The 21,887-nt window shown below is 43.5% G+C and overlaps 1 long non-coding RNA gene across 1 annotated transcript; it reads right to left on the bottom strand.

The window, feature by feature from the left end:
- Positions 1–1,318: 1,318 nt before the first annotated feature.
- On the bottom strand, positions 1,319–15,273 carry LOC125698113 (uncharacterized). Its single transcript, XR_007379080.1, has 3 exons — positions 14,952–15,273; positions 6,728–6,800; positions 1,319–6,638 (listed from the first exon to the last, which is right to left on the bottom strand). It is a non-coding gene; the product is annotated as an uncharacterized LOC125698113 (long non-coding RNA).
- Between the last annotated feature and the right edge of the window lie 6,614 nt (positions 15,274–21,887).

The following is a 21,887-nucleotide window of genomic DNA, read 5'->3' as shown; positions in this document are numbered from 1 at the left end:
TTGTACCTCTCAGAAAGCGGCATTTGCAGATGTTATTGATGTGGGATTGGTGCAATCCACAGCCTGTGCTGTTGATGTAGAGAAATACCACAGATGACATCATTTTTTTAAAAACCCCTCCGCCAAAATCTTTTAAAACAAAACTTGCCATTTCTTTTCACATTGATCCTCCCTCCCTGCTATCGATTTTCCCTTTCCCATTACTGATGCGATGCGCCATGCCAGCATATTGCAAGCCAACTTGATGGAAGGAAATCGCTTCCAGAAATCCTGTTAGTGAGTGGTGGGGGGAACCTTGCTTTGCTCAAGTTTTGATGTTGCTTTTGTTCTGATCTTGCTGCTCGATTTAACATCAAAATAAGAGGGCTGTTAGACTGGCTACAAAGTCCCCACTGGCCATAAGGAGAAGTTGGTGCTGTATTTAAGTGATGACTGTGCCATAAAAATGGATCAATAAATGCTTTGAACAGAAAGCTTGGTTTGAGTTCAGCCCCACAGCCTGACCTGAGCTGGAGCTGAGGAGGTATTTCAGAACCTGAGAGATGCATTTCTAGGAGGACAAGGAGGAAGAGGACTGCTGGATAACGCAGAAGAAAACTTGAGACCTGCAAGGTGTCAGGAACAGGACTCAGTTCTGCCTTTCAGGCTGCCTAAAGAAGAAGTGGGTGCTCCATCCCTGGAGGTGTTCAAGGCCAGGTTGGATGGGGCCCTGGGCAGCCTGAGCCGGTGGGAGCAACCAGCCTGTGGCAGAGAGTTGAAGCTGGCTGATCTCAGGTCCTTTCCAACCCAACCCCTTCTCTGATTCTATGATTCTTTATTCTGCAAAGGGCCTGAGGTGAGTTTGAAATGTCACAGTGGTTTTCATCTGCACTTTGCAACTTCTTTTCTCAGTCTTACTGATAACATGCTGCAGGAAATAAGTCATGGCTTCATCCTACATATTCTAGGATGCGTTAGTCCTAAAAGATCATCCTTATGATGTGGCTTTACACATATTGCTTTTCAGCAGCAAAGCTGCTCTGTGCCTGGCTGCTGAGCTGGAGCACTTCATCCCTGGTCTGGATGTCCCAGTGCAGCCAAGCAGCTGGATATGGGAATACAGAGGGCACAAATCATTGTATCCTGACACTCTAAACCAGAGCTGCTGTTGCAGAAGCTGGAATTGCAGCCTCCCAGGAGGCAGTGCTAGGAGGACAATGCACCCTGCACTCCAGTGCATGTCACTAAGAGAAAGCCAGGCGAGGAATGCAAAGCCAGACTTCCAGGAAAGTGTTGCAATCCTGAGTCCAGGCCTTCACTGGTAACAAACACTCGTGCTTTGCAAACAGTGACATAACACCCTGTTAACGCAGACAACAAAACAGGGATAGGTTCATAAGTGACTATGTTGAAAAATTGTGGTTTTTTTAAGCTGAGAATTTGCTCTGTCAGATAGTGTTATTGTGCTCTTTGTAACTGCTGTAGTTTCCACAGAAATAATTAGGAAGCATTACTTTTGGAGCAACCAACATAATTGCACACGCACTGTCCTGGTGCAAGCAGAGTCTGCAACAGGCAGGGACCCCCTGGCCTCCCAATCCCTGCAGAAAAATGTGTGCATTGCTGTAGGGAGATGCCCCATCCATCTGCCCTGCTGGGATCAGCGCAGCTCAGGACAGCTGGAGGGAACTGAGGTGAATCAGCCTCTGGTTTGTTTCCAGCTCTGCTACATTTGTAAGAGCAGACCTTTTCTTGCAATATATTCGCAATAAGTTTTGTGTCAAACGGCAGATAGTGGAAATCATCCTGGCTCCCATTACTTTGGTGGCAGCCTACCCTGAATGCAGCATTCAGTTCTGGGCCACATCATTACCAGGCAAAAACAGACAAGCTGGAGACAATTCAAAGAGCAGCTAAAATGATTTCGGGGTTGAAAAGATTGATTTATGAGGAAAGATGATGAACTAAGTATATATAGCTTCACTGAGTAATGACTAGAGCTACGGTTACTATGTTCAGGCAGAGAGAAAAGAATTATTTTGTGTGTAACAAAATGTGATGCTGAGGGAAGCATGATAGAAATGACAGAAGCGAAAGCCTGAGCTCATAAACAGGACAAAATCTCTGTGAAATAGTCTCCTAAAAGGCATGGAAAAAAACTCCTATCTTCTAACAGACATTTAAGGGAAAACAGGGGAAAATACAGTTATTCATCCAATTGCTTTCTTATCAGCCTATACCCCAAGAATAAATAAGTAAATAAATAAATAACAAGATTACTTTCTCCCGACTTCAATATTCCTTAAAAACTCTGGCTTGCTCTGTAAAACGATGGTTGAGGAAAATATTCAGACCACGTATCTCCTCAGGAGAGATCTTGGCAATTCTCAGTACCCACACACAGTTCCCTCACACACCCTCACGCAGGGGCATCTCTAACCCGGTGTGTCTGTGTTGTGGAGGTTTGTTTTGTTCATTGCACACCACAGAAACCAGAGGATGTGGGCAGTGTGTGCCTGGATGTGGGGTTCAACCTGCTCTGGTTCTGCAATACCCACAGTGAAACCCAAGTCCCAGCCCACCCCTATGGCCCACTGAGGCAACCTTCTCAGTAGCTTTGCAGAAATGCTTGCCTAGCTCTGGAATGAGACGATTAATCTAAAGAAAGGCTGATAACTGGAAGAAGTGGACAAAATAAGCGATGTCATTCCATCTGCTGTCTTCAGTGTCCAAAGCCCTGGAGTAAATGGTTCAGGGATTGAAGATCCAAACATCCCCAGATGATCTACCTTGAGAAAAACTACTGCGATCTGGGTGATCTGAACATTATTGTCACTAATATGTAGTCATGAGTCACCACGCTTGGAGCTACAGAAAAAACTTTGCTGTTGTGGTGCCCAGCTGAGAATTTCATCATTAAAATCTGCATTCTTAAAATCAGCTTATCAGCAGAATGGCTAACGAAGTAGTTATTTAATTTAGATTGCAATCATGCCAACATTTTGCACAGCAATGCCTGTAGATGAAGTAGGATGGAACATTAAGTGATATAAGTGAATGTGTCATTAAAAAACCAAAGGGCTACTTTTTTCTTGGTATGTTATTTAGAAAAAAAAAAAAAAAGACGCCTCATTTAAACTCATCCAAAAGTTGTTAAACCAATTTAACACGTTGCTGTTTACTTCTGAAATACATTGAGAGCTTATCTTATCTCCTCCTACCGCTGTTCAGGCTAATCAGAATATTTTAGCACACTTACAGTATGAAAACCTCTTTTCTATTGCCATAAACCAGCAAAATGAATGTAGAGATTTCTACATGCTGGTTACCAAAAGCCTATTATTTTCATTGTCCAAAGGCTGAGAGAATGGAAGCTGTGAAGAAGTGGAGCACTGGATGACACAGACTCCTATTCACGGAAGGGAATTACCAAAAAAAAAACCTTAATGTGAAAAGTGTGGTAGCCTAAAACAAGTTTAAAATGACTCAGGAAGGCTTTCCAAAATCTGGCCATCATCATGCTGGGGAATTATTTCTCCTCCCTATGTCCCAAAGGAGAAAAAAATCAGCTCTGAATGCAGCAGCCCAAGGATAGAGTGTGAGGCAGACATCGGAGCCAGGTGCACTGATGGAACATTCTGATCACTGGGATGCATGGGGACTTGGCTTTGTTTTGTTTGCTTTCGCCGCTTAGGAGGGAATAAGTAAACCAGGCTCCTTCTCATCCTTATGCAAGAGACTGGGGAGAAAATTTAAGAGAAGACAGGGGAGAAACAAGAAACCATTGAGAGAGAAAACCAAACAGAAAACAGAGCCAGATGAGGGGATGGCGCAGTGTGAAATGTCTGGAGATTTGCTTGGTGCATGGACAAAGGACAAATGTGTGAAAATATTTTTCTCTCTTGCTGAGGAGTTTGGAAATCTGCTTTCATTTTCTCTGCACCGATAGATTCTTGTTCCCTGCCCTTCAAAAATAGTACAAAAGAAATGAGTGGCTCAGTAAGGGGCAACAGATTTATGGCTGGATTTAAATCAGTGCAACTTCACCTGGGAGGTTCAGTTTTGGATGTATTCAGAACAGGGAATAAGCATAAGAATTATTCTGGTATAGCAGTAGTAAATAGTCCAGCAGTCTCAGACCAATTTCTGCAGTGCCATATCTCATAAGGGCTGATAAATCCAACATGTGCTACTGCTGAGGAGTCTGGCAGTGTTAAAAACAGGCTGTGGGTCTATGCAGACAGCAATGGTTTGACCATGTCCCAGTCCCACACCAGTAGCATCCTTCTGTGATGCTGAGATTTAGAGTTGGCCTCAGCTTCTTGTGTTTCATTAACTGCTTCTCAACACTGGAAAAATATATTACCATGTTAGATGGTGAGCTGGAACAACATCTCCTCCTCCCACTATGAGAGATTAAAAATGGAATTACAAAAATACTGTTGTGGATAATTTCAGCCCAGAAATACTGAGCAGCTCTTGTGAATGATCATGTTTTCACTAAAGCTTCCTGGTAGAGCAGCATCCTTATTTCCACTGAAATCACAAAGAGCTACTTAGAAGGGTGGTTTAATGCATTTAGGAGGTTTGGAGAGCTGTCTGAACGCAGGCAGTCAGTCTGCACTGTGATTTTCTGTCTCTGAGAGTGCTTTGTTTAAAAAGCAGGAGTAAATGTTGCCTAAGGAAATAAAAAGATTTGAGATGGAAAATCTGGCAATGGAAAGCCAGCTGCCAATTATCCAATATGTATTAAATCCTGGCAAACAAGTCTCCAGTGTCACCTCTAACCCATTTTTTTTCCTTACTTTCTTTTCTTCAGGCTACACACGATCTTTATTCCATCAGGGCACTGATAAAGAGATTTTCCCCAAACCACCACGAGGGCCATACAATTAATGCCAAGACCAAATGGGAGCTCACAGGGCATACCAGGCACGGAGCAGAGCCATGTTGAAATGTTGGTGTCTTGGTAGCATTGAACATTGCACCACACTGCAGTGGAGAGAAAACAGCATATTCAGAAACCCAGCCCTGGAGACTTCCCTCTCAGTTGTCTTGAATCCTTGACCTGAGAGAGGTGTGAGACAGCACCAGTGTACGCCCATTTGCCTTTGAACTCACAAGTTGAAAAGCTCTGGAAAGTTGCCCTTCAAATCCAAACCTAACTTTCCACAATAGATGAAACAGCAGGATTATCTTGTCTGCAGTTTTTCACACAGCTGATGCTTTATGTGCTGAATGCATTCCCGACGCGCTCTCCGCTGAGGGGCTGTTCACTGCTGTATGGATATACGTGCTGGTGGCTTTTTGCCAGAGCATTTTGGTCTCAGCAGCAGAGGTTGTCAGTTCAGCATTTGCTTGATATTGCTCTTTGCTCAGGAGAATTCCTCTCTTCTCTCATTTCCCACACAGCTATCGCTGTGCCTCTCTGCAGTGCTCGTAGCACCATTTAAACCATGCCAGCACATTCTAGTTTTACATGTTTAGAAATGGCAACTCTATAATGAAAAATGGATGTATAGGAGAGCAGTGCGATAGATGGTGCAAAGCACTTGCCATGCAGGTGAGTCTATGAAACAAATACATGCAAACCCTCTCTGAGCCCTGTTGCATTTCCTTTTCCTTTGCCTATTTCCTTTTGGTTATCATTCAAGTAATAGTAGCCCTTAGAGACTTGCATAGATTTGCTTTGGAGCTTTCCTGCCTGAAATATACACCTCTTTGCCCCTATTGATTCAGAGCAGTCAAGATCAGATGGGATTTTTAGCTTTCTGAGATGGGAGAGAGCTGATGCCACTGTGCTCCATATGATCTATAATCTTATTTCTGGAGCAGCTGGTCCTAGTAACCGATATGGAGAAAATTCTTCTTCTGAGCTGTGGGCCTGATGAAGACAATGGCCAGAGGGCCAGATGCTCCTGTTCATAGCAAGAGAAATGACCCTCCCACATGGAGAATTCTGTGTTAGGGAGAAACATAGGACACTTTATTACCACCACGTACAGGTGTCTCTGAAATTACTAAGGTTAAGTCAGAGTGATTACCAGTGAAGTTCTGAATACCTGCATGAGATAAGTCCTTCAGGAGAGCAAGGAATGCCCATGGTCCTGTTTGGAAGCTGTGACTGCCACAGGGCTGTGTGAGAACCAAGAGAAAAACAGAATGTTCTGGGAGAAGGCTGGCAGTACAGCCACTGCCCATCCATCCATCCAGCCATCCATGCCCTTGTAGATTGTGGCACATCTGCTGTGTACTTGATCAGAAGATGGTTGTATTGCGAGCAGATTTGCAATGCTTCTGCAGCCAGGAGGCAGCCAGGCAGAGCTCCCCACTCCTGTACGTGGCCATTAGCATATTCACAGGGCCAATTTGCAGTCTTTTGGTAGTCTTGCTTGTCCAAATGGGAGGCTGCCCAGCTGGAGTCACCGAGGCAAACCTATGGCTGCTGTAGCCCAGTGACTGCGAGGCAGCAGTGACAGCACCAGCAGTATTTGACTTGAAATATTTGCAGAATGTTCCCCAGTTTAGGCAGAATGACTGCAGCCTAAGTGCAATGCACGCTCATTTTTCTGCTTTTACAACCTTGCTCCAATGGCTGGGCCCAGCTCCGGGCGAGGGCTGGTGCAGGCCTTCACCTCTCCCCATCAGTGCTCAACAGCCTGTGAAGAGGAAAGGCTTTGTTTTAGTGGGAGCAGGTGTTTGATTATCCTGCCTCTCTCTTTTTGTATTCAACATATCCCCGGCTCACCTCTCCGGCAGGGATAAAGTCGTGTTAGCGAAAGCAGCAAGGGAAATCACTTGAAAGGCGACACACAGGCAGGCTGTTGGATGAAACAAAGAAGCGTACAAATTAAAAGCAGCAGTTAGAGCATTCTCCCTCCTTGTGGCTGCACTGCTGGCGTTGTGCGAGCCTGCCCATGGCACCCAGCAAAGGGCAGAAGTTCAGCCCTCTTCCCCCACCCCTGGGGTTGTCTGTCCCCTGCTTAGAAGCCATGTCAAAGGCATCCCCAAAGGAGACACGGGATCCCTGCTCCATGTGCCAAGCTGCAGCCTTGCAGCAGGACCACGCTGAGAGCAGCAGCTGAGGCCTTGGCACCAGAGCAGACCTTGGCCTGAGCGCCTGGCTCAAGGTGCCAGCACGGAACGGGCCGGTAGGCTGCAGATGGGCAGGATGGAGATGGGCTGGCAGTTTGGGACATAAAGGAGGAACCAGTGAGGCCTCTGCCTGGGTTTGATACACCCTCAGTGAACAACACCCCATTAGCTTGATCCCAACTGAGCAGACAAGCAGAGAACTGTAATCCAGGCTGGAAACCTTTGTTTTAAATAAAGAATGAAGGCGGCCATGCCTCAGCAGCTACAAGCCTACTGATCCACTATAACCACCATCCAACTTGCTACCTGTGCGCGTTTGCTCAGACACTCATAGGGAATTGCCCTCCCTATATCACAGCAGATCATTTCTCACCTTCTCACCACTCCATTCCCCTTGAGAATATTTGGGATCTTTGCCTCCAGTGGCTCAAACAGAGGTGTTGGATGATTGCCATGGAGTGTCAGGGACAGAGAATAATGAAATCTTTGGGCATCTTTGGATGATGTTCGAAGGGATTTGAGTCAGCTCTACCAGAGTTTGCAGATACCAGAACAGCACCGGGATCAAAAGATGAACCAGAATGATTTCACTGTTCCCTTTGGCACAGTGATGGAGGATGTTATCTAGAGATTGGTCCGGAGTACAGACTCAAGGCCAAACTGGAAGCTTTTGCCTATTTGAAACATCTGCTGTTCTTTTCTGTTCCCCATAGAGTTTGCCAAAATATTCTTCTTGCACATTCCCAGCTCAGCACTCTTTGTGGTGAGGCTTAGTAGTTTTGTGATGCGTGATCTTTTGACACATTGCTGCCTGATGATGTAGGACATGGAGATAATGAAGGAGGATAACTGGAGTGTAAATACACCAAAAAGAGTGCAGTGCCCAGCTTGGAAGCTGTACAAAATGCTTTCATGAGTATCAGTTAGCTTTGCTATTATTAGTTAAGAGCCAGAAAGACTGTAAAAGTTGCTACAGCCAAAGATAAAAGACTGTGTGCCATGAACTGAATGTTCTGCTGAAATTTTAACCCTCCTTTGACCTCCTGATATGATAAAGATGAGTGTCCTATGCTAGCATCTAAGCTACTCATGCCACATGTGGACATCTAAATACCCTCAGCCACTCTGTGAGGTCTGAAATGGATGGATTCAATCTATTTTGCTCTAATAGTGCCATGGTCTCTCCTCTAACAGGAGAGGGAATACAGCTTCAGCAAGATGTGCAGTATATAGACAAGGAAAATGAATCCCCCACATCTGGCTAAATCTGGGACCAGATACTGATGTGCAGTTTTTTCAGCCAAAGAGGTGGGAATGCTCCCAAAACCTGTTTCTTACTGATTGTGTGGTCATTTGAACACAATGGTGAAGTACTAGACTTTAGCATTACAGTCATACTTCAGATGAAAGATGAATATATAAATACTTCATAAAGAACTAATGAACAATTAATAGTTAATTCAAGAAATGGATGACCAAATGTTATAGATTGATATACAGTCTGACAGGTCAATACGCTGCTCACAATTATGGCTTATTGCTACTCATAACATCTTCAGTGATTGCTACCAGCTTTAACAAAAGGTGTTTGTGCCTGGGCAACATCTATTAACCCTCTATCCACTCTTCTAGAAATAGAACCTTTCTACAAAATGTGCCAGCTTTAGCGGGTTATGTTACGAACATAAGGTTGTGCATTGTTGAGCAGCTCATTTGTAGCTCAAGAACTTGATTATAGATGAGAGAAGGTAGTAGAGACAGATGAATGCAGACTGCAAACAACGCAAAACATCTGCTAACAGAACAGGCAAAGTTCTGAGTGCCAGAATTGCACATCCAGAAGCTCATTTGATGGGGCTCTTTAATCTGTGCTGGAGGGGGGGTCAGGAGGATCCTAGAAATTCCTTCAAGCTTTAGTCATAGGCTTAAATGCCTGTCCTACCATTTTAAAATTAGAGCTTAGGGAGCAGGTCAGCTACGTACCCCAGATGGGTCATTACAAGACAAATTGCTCTTTCGTGATTTCAGCTTTGCTACCATACAATCAATTCTGCTTTTAAGTAATAAAAAACTCACTGGAAGCTGCCAGTTCTGATTACAGCATGAAGCATCTAACCTTGGTTTACAGCAATTGAAATTACGTTACTCTTGGCTTGAGATTTACTTGGCCTGAGGCTGTGCAGGGTGAAGGGGGAAAAACACCCATCCTGGCACCTTCGGGAAGGTACAGATCTCTCACACGTGCCATCAGTGAGATGGAAAGGGAAGAGTGCTGAAGGTCCAACCCACAACTGGAGTCCTGAGACACAGAAGCCTGAGCACAGATGCTGTTCATTTGTCCTTGGAGCTGCAAGGATTGCTGGAGTGACAGCCGAGGCATTTCACACCCCAGTAAGCACATTCTCCCCAGGTAGTTCTGATCACCATTCATTTTGTTTGCTGACAAGTTTGTGGCAATATGTTCACTCCAGCTAAAAATTACACACTGGCTAAGAGACGAGGAGGCTTAATTTTCCTCTCTTTTACTCTGGTTTTGTAATCAGGGTAACTTCAATGACCCTTTACTTTTATACCAGAAATAGTACTGAGGAAATTGGATTTAACAGAGTAAAGAACGTGTTCAGCGTGGATACTGCAGGAAGGCACAGACCAGTCAGAGATGTTTTCCCTCTCTTCCTGATCCCAACACAGGCTAAAGGCCAAATCTGCCCTTGGTACAAAACAGAGCAACCCTCAGTTTGCTTTAAATGCCTTTGTTCTGTGAAGCCTGCTAAGGAGACTCACTGGGCCCTTGGTTTCTGCATCACTGTCCGCCTTCCCTTTAAAACACAAGTAGAGCTGCCACCTCAGCAATGTCTGAGATCACAGAATGATTAAGATTGAAAAAGATCACTAAGATCATCTAGTCCAACCTTCTACCTACCACCAGTAGTGCCCAATAACCACGTTCCTCTGTACCACATGCCTATGGTTATAGAACACCTCCAATGACCACTTCCCTGGGCACTTGTGCCAATGCATCACCACTCTTTTGGAGAATAAGTTTTTCCTAATACCCAACCTGAACCTCCCCTGGCACAACCTGAGGCCATTCCCTCCTATTCTATTGCTGTTACCTGGGAGATGAGGTCAACCCCACCTCAATGGAGAGATGGTTAAGATGTCTGTCTGATTTCAAGTTTCTGTGCCAGTCCAGCCACAAAGAAATTCTGGATTAGAGGACATCCATATCAACCTTTCAGGTCTTCTCTCCTTTCTCTTCCCACCTGCTTAGTGTTGGACACTTGATCAGTCTGGTACTGAGGGAAAACATTCAGATTTTCCTTCAAGGGCGCTAACAGCAATATGAGCATCTTGCCAACAGATGCAGCAAGCAAGAGGTTTTGATGGTAGAAACCAGAGTACATTCCATGGAGCCAGCACTAACACTGTGTCTGGGGTCTCAGAAGCAGCTTTCCCCCCTTTCACATCTCTCCTATGGAGGAACAGTACGAGGTGGGAGCTGGCTGCATTCCTGAAGGCATTTCAAATCATTTCCATCATGCAGGAGAAAATAATTCTTAGCAGATGAACAACCCCCAGGGCATGCACAGATAGAACATCCATCTCTCAGTATTTGCGCACGGTCCCCAGCATCAGTAGCCAAATTATTATTGCCATTTTTTCCCTCTTAATTTTATAACAAACTTCTCCTTTCTTATTTTGATATGAACATTTGGGTTTTGTGCCCTTCTTTCCCATAAACATAGGTAGAAAAGGAAATCTTTTCACATGTCAGCAGCCCACAGGAGTTCTCCCCATCCCTGGAAGTGCTCCAGGGCCAGGTTGGATGAGGCCCAGGGCAGCCTCATCTAGTGAGAGACAACCAGCCCATAGCAGGGGGTAGGATGTGGGTGTTCTTTAAGACCCCTTCCAACCTAAGCCATGATTTTGCACAGCAGGACAAACCCCAGGGCTGCAGGGCTGCTTGTGCAGCAATGCAGGGTCCCAAAAACAATGAAGGTCAAGTGCTTGCTTCTAATAAGTGGCACAAAAGGAAAGAATACACTGAGCCTCCAAGACAAGAACTGAAAGGAGAACAAAGGAAAGAGCACAAGCCTCCTCAGAGAGCAGCTACCCCATGGCAGCACTACCAAAACTGCTCTGACACACTTCTCTAGCTCTTTCCTAAAAATCTCCTTGCACAATCAGTGCCAGCATTCTGTTACACAAATGTCCAGAAAGCTTTCGCTGGCATCTCACCCCCAGCAGTGGGCAGGCTTTAGCAAATAAGAAGTGAGGACTCAGCTGCTTGGGTATAAAATGGACCAAAATCTTAAATATCAGTGCATGATATGCTCTGTGCAGCAGGCCTGAAATGGCACAGGAAAGGACAGAGCATTTACTGTTTTCACAGAAAGAACTTAAGATGAATATTAGCTTCCAAAACAAGGGCTGTGTTTTATATAACAGCCTTCATTATCTTTTGCTGCTGGCCTGAGCTACATTCATCACGTGGGTTTGCGGACACAATCTGAGTGGTTCTGCTTGTTACTACCCTGCAGATATTATCCTCTTCTGCCTGTGGTGTAGTAAGAAAGGCTTATTCCTCAGTGCTACTACTCTGCTGAGGCTCTGGGAGTCATTGGGACACGCAGGAGGCAGAATCCAAGGACAGATGGAGTCAAAGAGAGTGCTTCCAGAAAACACAGGACAAGGAAAGATGCTGGAGGATCCCCCAGCTCCCCCAGCTCCATGTCCTTTCCTCACAGCAGCAGCTGAGGCTGTGGCTGATGTTTACACAGCTGGAGAATACCAGAGCAGGGTGCCCTTTTGCTAGCCAGAAGCTGTCCTTTCTTTGTTACTTCCTATATTTCCTGTGCAGAAGTAGCATTAGAGGACAAAATTGTACTGTTTGAGATGCCACTTTTCTTGGTTTGCTAATTTTTGCCTGCCTCAGAACAGCAGAACTGCTTTGGCCTTTGGGGAAGCGTGCAGACGCTTTCACAAAACACTGCTACTTATAACTCAGAACTCTTGCTCAAGTTTCATTTCTTATTCCTGGCAAATACTGCTGCTTTGTCACAGTCTTGTCAGGCAGGACACTGCTGGCTCTTCAGCTAAATTTGCTGGAAAGACAGGGGAAAACAATTCTACTTGCATTACTTTTCTTCCTGCTGTACCCCCAGCCAGCTCACTGCACACCAGTGACCACATCCCAGGCAGAATTTGGGGTCGCTGGATTCTGTAATGCAATGAGTTGTACCGAGATACATTTTTCCAGAGGCTTACTTTTAGTACAAACTCAGATGAGAGTTTCTTCTGCTAATATATGTTAGCAGCACCTTACAAGAACCATAGAACCATTCGAGCTGAAAGGGACCTTTGAAGGTAATCTGGTCCAACTCCCCTGCACTGAACAGGGACACCTACAGCTGATCTGGTGCTCAGAGCCCCATCCAGCCTGACCTGGAGCACCTGCAGGGCTGGGGCATCCAGCACCTCTCTGGGCAACGTGTGCCAGTGCCTCATCATCCCCAACAGAGCAGTCCAGCAAGCACACTCTGTACTGCCTTGCTTTTCTTTCTCCCATGAAAAGAAATGATAACAGCAGCACAACAGTTAGCTGACACAGTGCGAAGTCTTCTTGCAGAAGATCTTCATTGAGTTTTTTGCTAAGTTGCAAAACAAGTAACCCTGTTATTTTGTCTGAGTACCTACGGTTGTTCCACTACCATGTGGAATTTTGGAAGTCATCAATATTTGGTGTTAGCACACATTTGTTTTCACTAGTCTGTGGGAGGGTTTTTACAGTGGTTGTTTTTTCCCCTGTGAAATAAGCTCGGCCTGTTTAAATTCTGCAGCTTTCTATAAGGTAAAAAAAAAAAAAAAAGTAGTGCTTGGCTAAGTAAACTAAAGTATTAAGGATATTACACTGAAAAACATGTTGCCATAAACATATTACAACGCTACAGAAAGCTTGTCAGAACCACTGCAATAAAATAAATCATTTCTTCTGAAAAAATAAACTTTTGTGTTCTGTGCCCACATCCTAGCTGGGTTATTTCATTTCTACTGAAGATATCATCACTTTTTTTTTTTTAAATGCGATTTACTTAAAAGACATCTGTGCCTTCTCACAAGCATTGGCTTCCTATTGTCAACTGAACACTGCAACCTAATCCTAACCCACATTCTCTCTGCTGTAAGAAAAGAAACATGGAGCTGCTGTTGTTTCAATTCCTAGATTCTTACTGGATGTCTAACGGCATCTTCTGTTCTGATTACTTGTTGCATCATTATGGTGTCTGAAACCCTCACAAACATTAACACACTTGTCAATCTCATGAGATGTAAAGTTCAGGGCTAGGAGGAACTAGCAGGGCCTATAGGCTATTCCCCTGCTGATGCAATGGCTATGTACAGCCCATTCTACAAACTCTATTTCCTCATCTGTAAAATACTGTTTATTACATAAAATTTTCTCTATCAAAATCTGCATCAGAGCCACAGGATTCACTGAGACAACATGGATACTTCACCAGCAAGTTTTCCTCCCACTTAGAAATAGAGAACCAGCTTAAGTATATTCTTGGCACAAAACAAAGACAAAATAAAATTCTCTAATTGATAATTCAGTTATTTAAAGGAAAATAGAAACCAGCCCACTGTAAAAGCCATCATCTTTCTCCTGTTCCCCCTGCCACCCTCCTCCCTAGCCTGATTGCAGAGGAGTATCTGGGAAGCCTATGCTTTTTATTAGCAGAAGAGACAGGCTAAATTGAGATATGATTCATGCTTCTAATTTATGCCTTCTCTTCCTTTATTGTCAATGGATAGCGAGATGCCATTGCAAAAGCTCACAAAGGGATTAACTTTTACAAAATGAGAACTGGTGAAGGTGTGAGTGAGGCTGCTTCTGCAGTTCAGAGCGTTTTCATCTCACCGTGGGTCTGTTCATGACCTGCCAAAGCTGTTTCTCTCTGAGCTCAACATAACCTGCCAGAGTTGGAAATGGTTCCCTCTGCAAATCAAATTCTTTGAATAAGTCACCAGGAATGATATTCAGCACTGTATCACATACACATCACAGGACACTCCTCACACCAGTGCCACACCGTTAACCGTTAACGCACCCAGACCAGGCCCAGTTACACTGATGGATCTGGTCTAATTACTCCTGTTATTTCTTTGTCTCTCTGGCTCCATCTATTGTCTCACTTCTCAGACTTACATGGCCAGCTCTGGGATGTGCACTGCCCACCAGCTCTGCTTGATGCATGGCAGTAGGAGCTTTAAGCACTGGAGGGAAGTGAAGGGTAAATAAATTGACGGTAAAATACAACATTTAACCACTGTGATCCAGCACTGCATGATGTGTTTCCCTAGGAATGGCAGTATATTTGTTTTCCAGATCGTTAGCTGATGCAAAGGAAAACAAGAACATTTATTAGCCTCCCTCAGAACCACCTTTAACAAGAATGAATATTCACTGCTATAAATAACACTGCTTCAATTAAGTCTCCACATAAAAAAAAAAGCTCCATGTCTTCACAGAAGGACACGCTATTTAAAAAGAAGTATCCAGATGAAAGTATTTAAGCCTGTCTGAGAACAAACACAACTGCTTTACTTCTAGCGCTTCACTGAATGCCATTGTGTTTATATGTGATGGTCACAAGTGGAGATGCAGAGGAAACCTTGGACTCACATTTTTCCTGCTTGTCAATGGAAATCTGGTAGCATCACTGCTTCCTGGTTTAGTCTCAAATCACCTGCTGTGTTGGCAATGGGTCATGCGCTTGCCCGAGTTTCACAAAGAGCATCACAGTACTGAAGTGCTCACTGCATCCTCAGTGAACGTGGCACAGGGCCCCATGGCATCCTGCTGCACTGACCTGTGCCATCATAGAAGATCATTCCTCCTTCATGAAGGGCCATCGCTCCCTGTACTGCCTTCAGAAATTCTGTGGGGATCACCACTTTGGTGAATCGGGGCTTTTGCAACAACTCCAGCAGCCTGTAAGCTCACCACACCACTCCTGGGAAAGCTCAGAAAGTTCCAGGTCTTCTGATTACTGAGAACTGGGAAAAAGTGTTGGGAAAACACCAGAATTTGCTGCTGTCTCTGCCTTGGGCTTCCAGTCTTTTCTCAGCTGTTTCCAGAGGCAGTCAGCTTTTTCATCCAGTACAGCTATTGCCATGTTCTGTAAGAGACATCATTTACTGAACAGGAAAAAAAAAAAAAAAAAAAAAAAAAAATCAAGAGAAGTCAATGACTCTGAAGTCAAAAATTGGCCACGGGAAAACTAAGGACAAACAACAATTTCATGCATGGCAACAAGCTGAACAACTTCTTCCAGTCAACCTTTCCCTTCCTCTTCATTCATAGGATGGATGTGCAAACACTGGTCTTCAATAGGCATCTACCCCTGGGAGGACTGATCCTCCTCTCCTTCACGTATGTAAAGTTACCTTATTTTAGTAATACTCATCCAATTAAGAATTCTAGAAGGGTTTATTAAATACCACTGGAAAACATTATGCCAGCAATTATAGGGAATCCATAAAGACATTTGCTGAAATCAATAATCTAAATTACTAACAAAAACATTGCCAGTATAAGCAGTTCATCTATACCACTTTGGGATAGGAAAATCAGACCCTGCATCTAAATACGGTATCAGTGACAACAGCACAGTTCCAGAAAGGATTTACCTGCTGCAAGACAGCCATAATGCACAGAAGTGGTAATTTAGTCTGAAATTACAAATTAAATTCAGCTCATTCAATTCAAACAATTTCAGGTAAAGCTGTATCAGAACAGGAAATGATGAAAGCTATGTCACCCCAAGCAGCAAATAAAATGAGGCTTTGAGATGAACACCTACCATGAAGTCAAAGAGAATAATCTATGGGCAGTCATGGCTCAGACATCTTGATTAGCATTAGTTAAAATTCTGGTGATCAGGTGGCTATGGAACGAACGAAACTTTAAGAGAGTTTAGGCAAGAACGAAGGGCTGGAGATAGGGTAATAATTAGGAATAATATCTCTTGTTAAATTTAATTCCTTTAGCCTTGAAATTACCATGACAGATTTCAAATTTAGTGGCAGTTTTCCAGTCACTAAAAAGAGCTTAATTATAGAGTTTAAGACTTTGGGAGAACTGATTCAGATAAAGCTACACGAGGCCCATATCAAACGTGTGGTATGCTTGAATGGACTCAGATTAAAAAGAAAAGACAAGACACCAACTTGTATGACAAACTTAAACTCCACATACCTGTTGGTTTTTTTTTTTTCATTTGTTTGTTTTTTGAGACACCAAAAAAGTTTGGATAACTTTTTAACTTTGTCTTGTAATTAATAATAATCACTCTCACTCAATTTGCCTTTCTACCTCTTGATTTCAGCTGGGACTAGGAGCAAGACAGAGATAAAGCAGCCTGAACTCTGAACAGTGCTGATACTAACAGAACTCTTTAATCATTGAACTGGCCTATCTCTAGAGCCCAGGCAAGATATCTAGAAAGCTGAGCAAAGTTAAAATCTGCAAGCTACTCCTCTGAGTTCCAGGACACCCTGGAAAAACCATCACTGCATCTTATTAACTCCTGCTAGTTTATAAGAAAATAAGAGATACGTATGAAAGTGTCAGATCCCAGCTTCCTGTCCAATAGAGGAAATGTTTATTCTGATAAACACTTCATGTCAAAGCTCTTCTAGGTTTTCAGGGCCAGGGAATGTCCTGAATGATCAATGGATCAGCAATATGATTAATAGCCTGAAACACAGATACAGAACGGTCTCTTCTTAGAGAACTGAACTCAAGATAATAGATGCTAATATTATTTCAAAACCGTCTTCATTGGATTCTGCCATATCTGTGTAATGCTCTTCTACGATCTCATTGTCGGATTAACGGAACACTTCATAGTTTTAAAGGCATTTATTTTCCCAAGAGCCCCATGAAAGAGGAAAATACAGCTGTCCCATTACATAGATTTGGAGCTGTGGCACAGAGGTGCAGCGTCACACTTGCGAGGCAGGGAATTGAGCACAGCTTTCCTAAATCCCAGGTTGTCTCCCTACTGTCACTGCATACTCTTTACATCAAAACAAATGGTTCAGCCAGAGGCCCTGCACTGCCTTTTGCTCCTTGGCAAATCTACTAGTGTTACACCAACAGGTCAGAGCTGGTCAGTGGGAGACGTGCCCTGTTTAGTGCAATGCCTCATGGCTGATCCTATACCTTAGGATCCACTGGCAAAGAGTAAACTGTTCCCAGAGATAATCTTTCAACCTAAAAGTCTGGGATGCTACACCTTACAAGAGTACAAATGGGCTCTCGGAAGTGATAAAAGCAAGCGCAGTTTGGACTCTGTGAGCAGAAAGGGCTCATAGTTCAGATGTTAAATTCAAAAATGGCCAATCTCATTTTGCTTTAATTTGAACGTGTGCTGTCCTCTTGGAACACGGAGAAACTCCAAAGTGACTGTCCTGATACTGCTAAGCACAGAGGACAGTGGGAACATCCCAGAGGTGCTCACCCGTCTTCAAGATGAGCTCTGAAGCTGAAGACCTTTGTTCTGTGAATTCCGGGCTGTTTTCCTTTGTGTCATTTCAATAGCATCCCAACCAAGAGACACATGCTGCATTTCTCCTGTTGAATCACCACTCTCAATCATGGTGCAGTTGTTTTACAAGAGTTTCCATGCATTTTCGCTCCATCTTAAATTACTGCAAGACCCTCTGCTTCGAGCAGTTCTGAGCTTGTTTATTTATTGACATCATTGAGGTCTAAACCTGATGTGGGTCCCCCATCAGGATCTCAACAAAGCCATACCCAGCCACTTTCAGAAAACAGATCAAGCATGGAAGCACTGCCTTACATGCTGCTATACAAATAGCTTTTTCTCTCCTTGTGGATAATAGAAACATTTCACTAACTCATGCTACAACACATCCTCTCTTCACGCTAGCTCTGCCAGGACAGATTCATCTCATCATCCATGGAAATTGAAGTATTATTCCAGTTACTTGCTCCTAATTGCAAACCCTTTTTTCTCCTAGGTTTTCTCTCTTCCGTGACCTTTGCTAATAAGCCACACTTCAATTTGAGGTTATTGAGCCCTTGGAGAAAATTAAGATGGTCTAACCTTCTTATTCCTTAAAGCTAAATCTCCACATCCTCATCAACTTCACTGAAAGTTCTGCCTTGTAGAACTGGAGAGAAAAGGAGCAAAATGACAACATTTTGCAGACCCAATGAGCAAAGGAAGATGCAGTAGAAAAAAAATGGGTTCCTGTATTTATGTTTTCTGACTTCAGCCAGAATAGGGTTGCCTGATTTAAAGCATGTGCTATGTCATTTAGACCATTGGTGAGCATAACACGTGCCTCGGCCAGCTCTGACAACTACCACTGGACCTTTACCTCCACTGACCAGTGACAAGAGGGCTGTGAGAGCCAGGAAGGAGGGGGAGAGACCACAAGCAGGAGCACAGAAGCTTCAAAGGGGCAGATATCACAATGGGGAGTCCTACACACTCTATGACCAATAAGGCCTATAGAGTAACAATGCCCTTTGTCAACTGTACGTAGCAGACTGGATCAGTTTGTGTACATCACTCTTGGTGGGGTACCGGTTATGCCACCTAATGAGGGGCATGGGATTTGTGAATGTACTGCAGGAAATCCCATGCTAAGTGGGACAGCTGGTATCTCAGTATGGGAGAGACTGGAGCCAACATGCTGCTTACCCACCTGGAAGTGTCCCCATTGGCTTTTATAACGTTTGTGGCACATTTGCCCACAACATGAATCCTTTCTAGTCTCTGAAAGAGAAAGACTGCATTTTGTTCTACACAAAAAAAAAGAAAAAAAGTTCCTGAACTTTTTGCATTGTTTTCATTGCACATCTTGACCTCCTTGTATCTCATATTTCCTCTCACTGTGATATTAAAAAGGCTTCATTTTTCTGCTGTGATGCCTTTGCCTTTAGGAAACCACAATGGCCAACTTTTCCTGTATTGTCCTAACGAAAGTGCTTTGGCCAGAAATCAGCATATGATGATAGAGGATGCCACGAGAGCAGAATTACAATGGTAGCCAGCTCCCAGCCTTTCCACCACTGTGGGGGTAAAGTCCTCTGTGACAGTAGCGACATTAATCATTAGGAAATAAAAGGGTGAACTAGACTTTAATGAACACGCACAGCCTGAATCTCTGCAAAACTGAAACAACACACTCAGTCCTCATGATTAATTATGGGCATACTTGGAGACTTCTCACCCTCTGCTATGAAGGAAACTAATACTAAAATATCCCAGAAAGAGAGCAGTAAGAATATCACGTCACTTCATTAAATACAGATGTTGATTCCCTTACTTGACCACAACACAAACCTGAGCCTTTTTCCAGCATGGATATATGTACACACGTGATAACTGTTAATGATAATGCAATTCATCATACAAGCTCTGGAGAAGCTTCACAGGTTTGTAGAGGTGAGCTTCTTGGAAAGCTTATGTGGAACTCACCTCATTAGCCTCTGCAATTCCCAGTTTTCTGTGAATGGACAGAACATGGTGCTCTGCCTTGCCACCAGCCCTTCTGTGGATGAGCAGGGCTTGGAACAGCTGACCAAATGCCAGATAGCCCTCTACACCTCAAAGATGAGCAGAATCTCCTAATTGGTACCATCTGCTTTCATGCCTGTTCCATTCCTAGTCTTTCATTCTAAAGTAGTGCAGCTCATTTCTATCGTAGTGGCAGAAGGACTTAGGACAGAAAGAAAGAAGCATCACTGAAGCCTTTGTGTTTGGAACACGTTGACAGGGACCAGGGACTGAAGGGCCATCTGTAAACATGTCAGGAGAGGAAGAAAATCATGAAGCAGAGCAGCAGGCTGCCCTTAATGAGACCAGTCTTGGGGCTCTGCTTCACATCGCACTGAATTGCGGCAATCGAAGACAGATGCTGGTGGAATCATTCTGCTGCCTCTATATAGAAAAACACTTAGAAGTATAACAGCAACATGAGCTTAATATTGGCATATTTATACTGAAGAGCACAAGTGTGAGAGTTCTTCAGCATGAGCTTGTAAGTCATTTTTAAGAGAGGTTGAAACATTATGCCCCCTCACTGCTGCATGTTCTGGATGTGCAGCAGTCTGTGGACAAGCTGCTTTAAAGTGCTATTAAATGAATATTTCCAATCTATTTGCTTTCCCCCCTTGCTGGTGCAGAAAGCTCTATCAAAACAATTGGATTCATGACTTTATCTTCAGAGAGCAAGCCAAACTTCAACACATTACCAAATAAAACCTAAATCTTTGAGGGCTGAAAACAAGAGTGAAGGAGAGTGTTTAACTTCCTACATTTCTAGAGTCATAGAGGCTTTAAGGTTCAAAAGACCACAAAGATCCCCAGTCCAACCATCAACCCACCCTCACCACTTCACTGAGAGCACTGAAGAGCCCCAGACTCACAGCCTAAGCAAAAAGGTGCCACTTTAGTCACTGCATGACTATGACATACCTGGAAATACAGAATCAAAATGCTAAAAGACATAAGATCCAGTCCTACAAACCATAACCCACCTTAAGCTTCATGTCTTCTTCACACCACTCCCCTCGCTCTTCTTTCCTTTTAAAGCCTCATGTTTAAGCAGGCACAGCTTTGCCCTATCAGATCTCACCTGGGAGTATTTCCCTGAGCAGCCCTTGAACTTTAGCAAGAAACTAATCCCTGAATTTTCAGGCTTTGCCTGCTCAGCACGTTGTCTAAAAGCACTGTGTGTTGTATGGAGGAGCCTGGCGGGCAGATAGGGTGCTGCAAGGGTTGGATGGCTGCTAAAGGGTGTCTTGCTGCATGAAAGAGAAATTTAGCTTCATCTGCTCCATTACTGAGCTAGGCACTTAAGTGTGGGGGAACTTGTGGGGTTTGCCTTGCCTGGATGTGTTTTAGCCTTTAAAATGTCAGAATAAAAAAGTAAAATTATAAACTGTATAAATTGTTTGTGTCAGCTGAAGTGTGCAGCTCTAATCTGTGTTCTTATTTGAGCTCTAATTTTATGCCTGCTGGTATTCAGTTATACAGAACTTCAGCAAACATTTATATCTTTCTTAATTATCCCTTTTCCTTGCTAATTTCTCTTACATTCAATAAATGATCCTTACCCCTATTGGTTTAACTTTTTACAAAGTTGTTTTCTCTTGCTTTTCCATAAGCCAAATATTTTAATTTCTTACACTATGCCTCATTTGATAGTAACAATGATGTATTTTCCCTTTCCCCACGTATTTATTTTTACTGAGAGATGCAGCCGTTCATCACATTCAATGAAGAATTATTAGTTAGCTATCATTATTATTGCTAGTGATGGTATGTAAACAACTATAATGATGTGTGGGCTTGTGTAGGAGCAAAGACCACAATAAAGATGTTGCCTTAGGAGGAATGAATGAGGGAAACGTGCAAAGATTTAACCACTGTACCCTCTTACTGCTGGTTTTGTGTCCTTTAGCAGTTCTGTGGCCCCTTTCCTTTGGTCTTGTTCTCCCACTTGATTGGACTGGGTTGGACTGGGAGTCACTGGTCACTCCAGAGTTCTCTACAAAATGTGGGCAGACACCACTGTTACAAGAAGGGCATATGCCAAGACACTGGTAATCCTGAATGATGTGGGAAAAGAGGTTTTGCCTAATATTGTAATGAGAGAGACAGAACCAAATGGAAAAAAAAAAAAAACAGCTCTTTGGCAGAGCCATAAAGAAAATTTAGATTACTAAAGAAAGTTCAGTCTCTTTATTCTGCGCTGCCGGCAGT

This window comes from Lagopus muta, chromosome 10 (genome assembly GCF_023343835.1).
Source record: "Lagopus muta isolate bLagMut1 chromosome 10, bLagMut1 primary, whole genome shotgun sequence".
Classification (NCBI taxonomy): Eukaryota; Metazoa; Chordata; class Aves; order Galliformes; family Phasianidae; genus Lagopus; species Lagopus muta.
The sequence above is the reverse complement of the archived record's forward strand: the minus strand, read 5'-3'. Positions and strand labels throughout refer to the sequence as shown.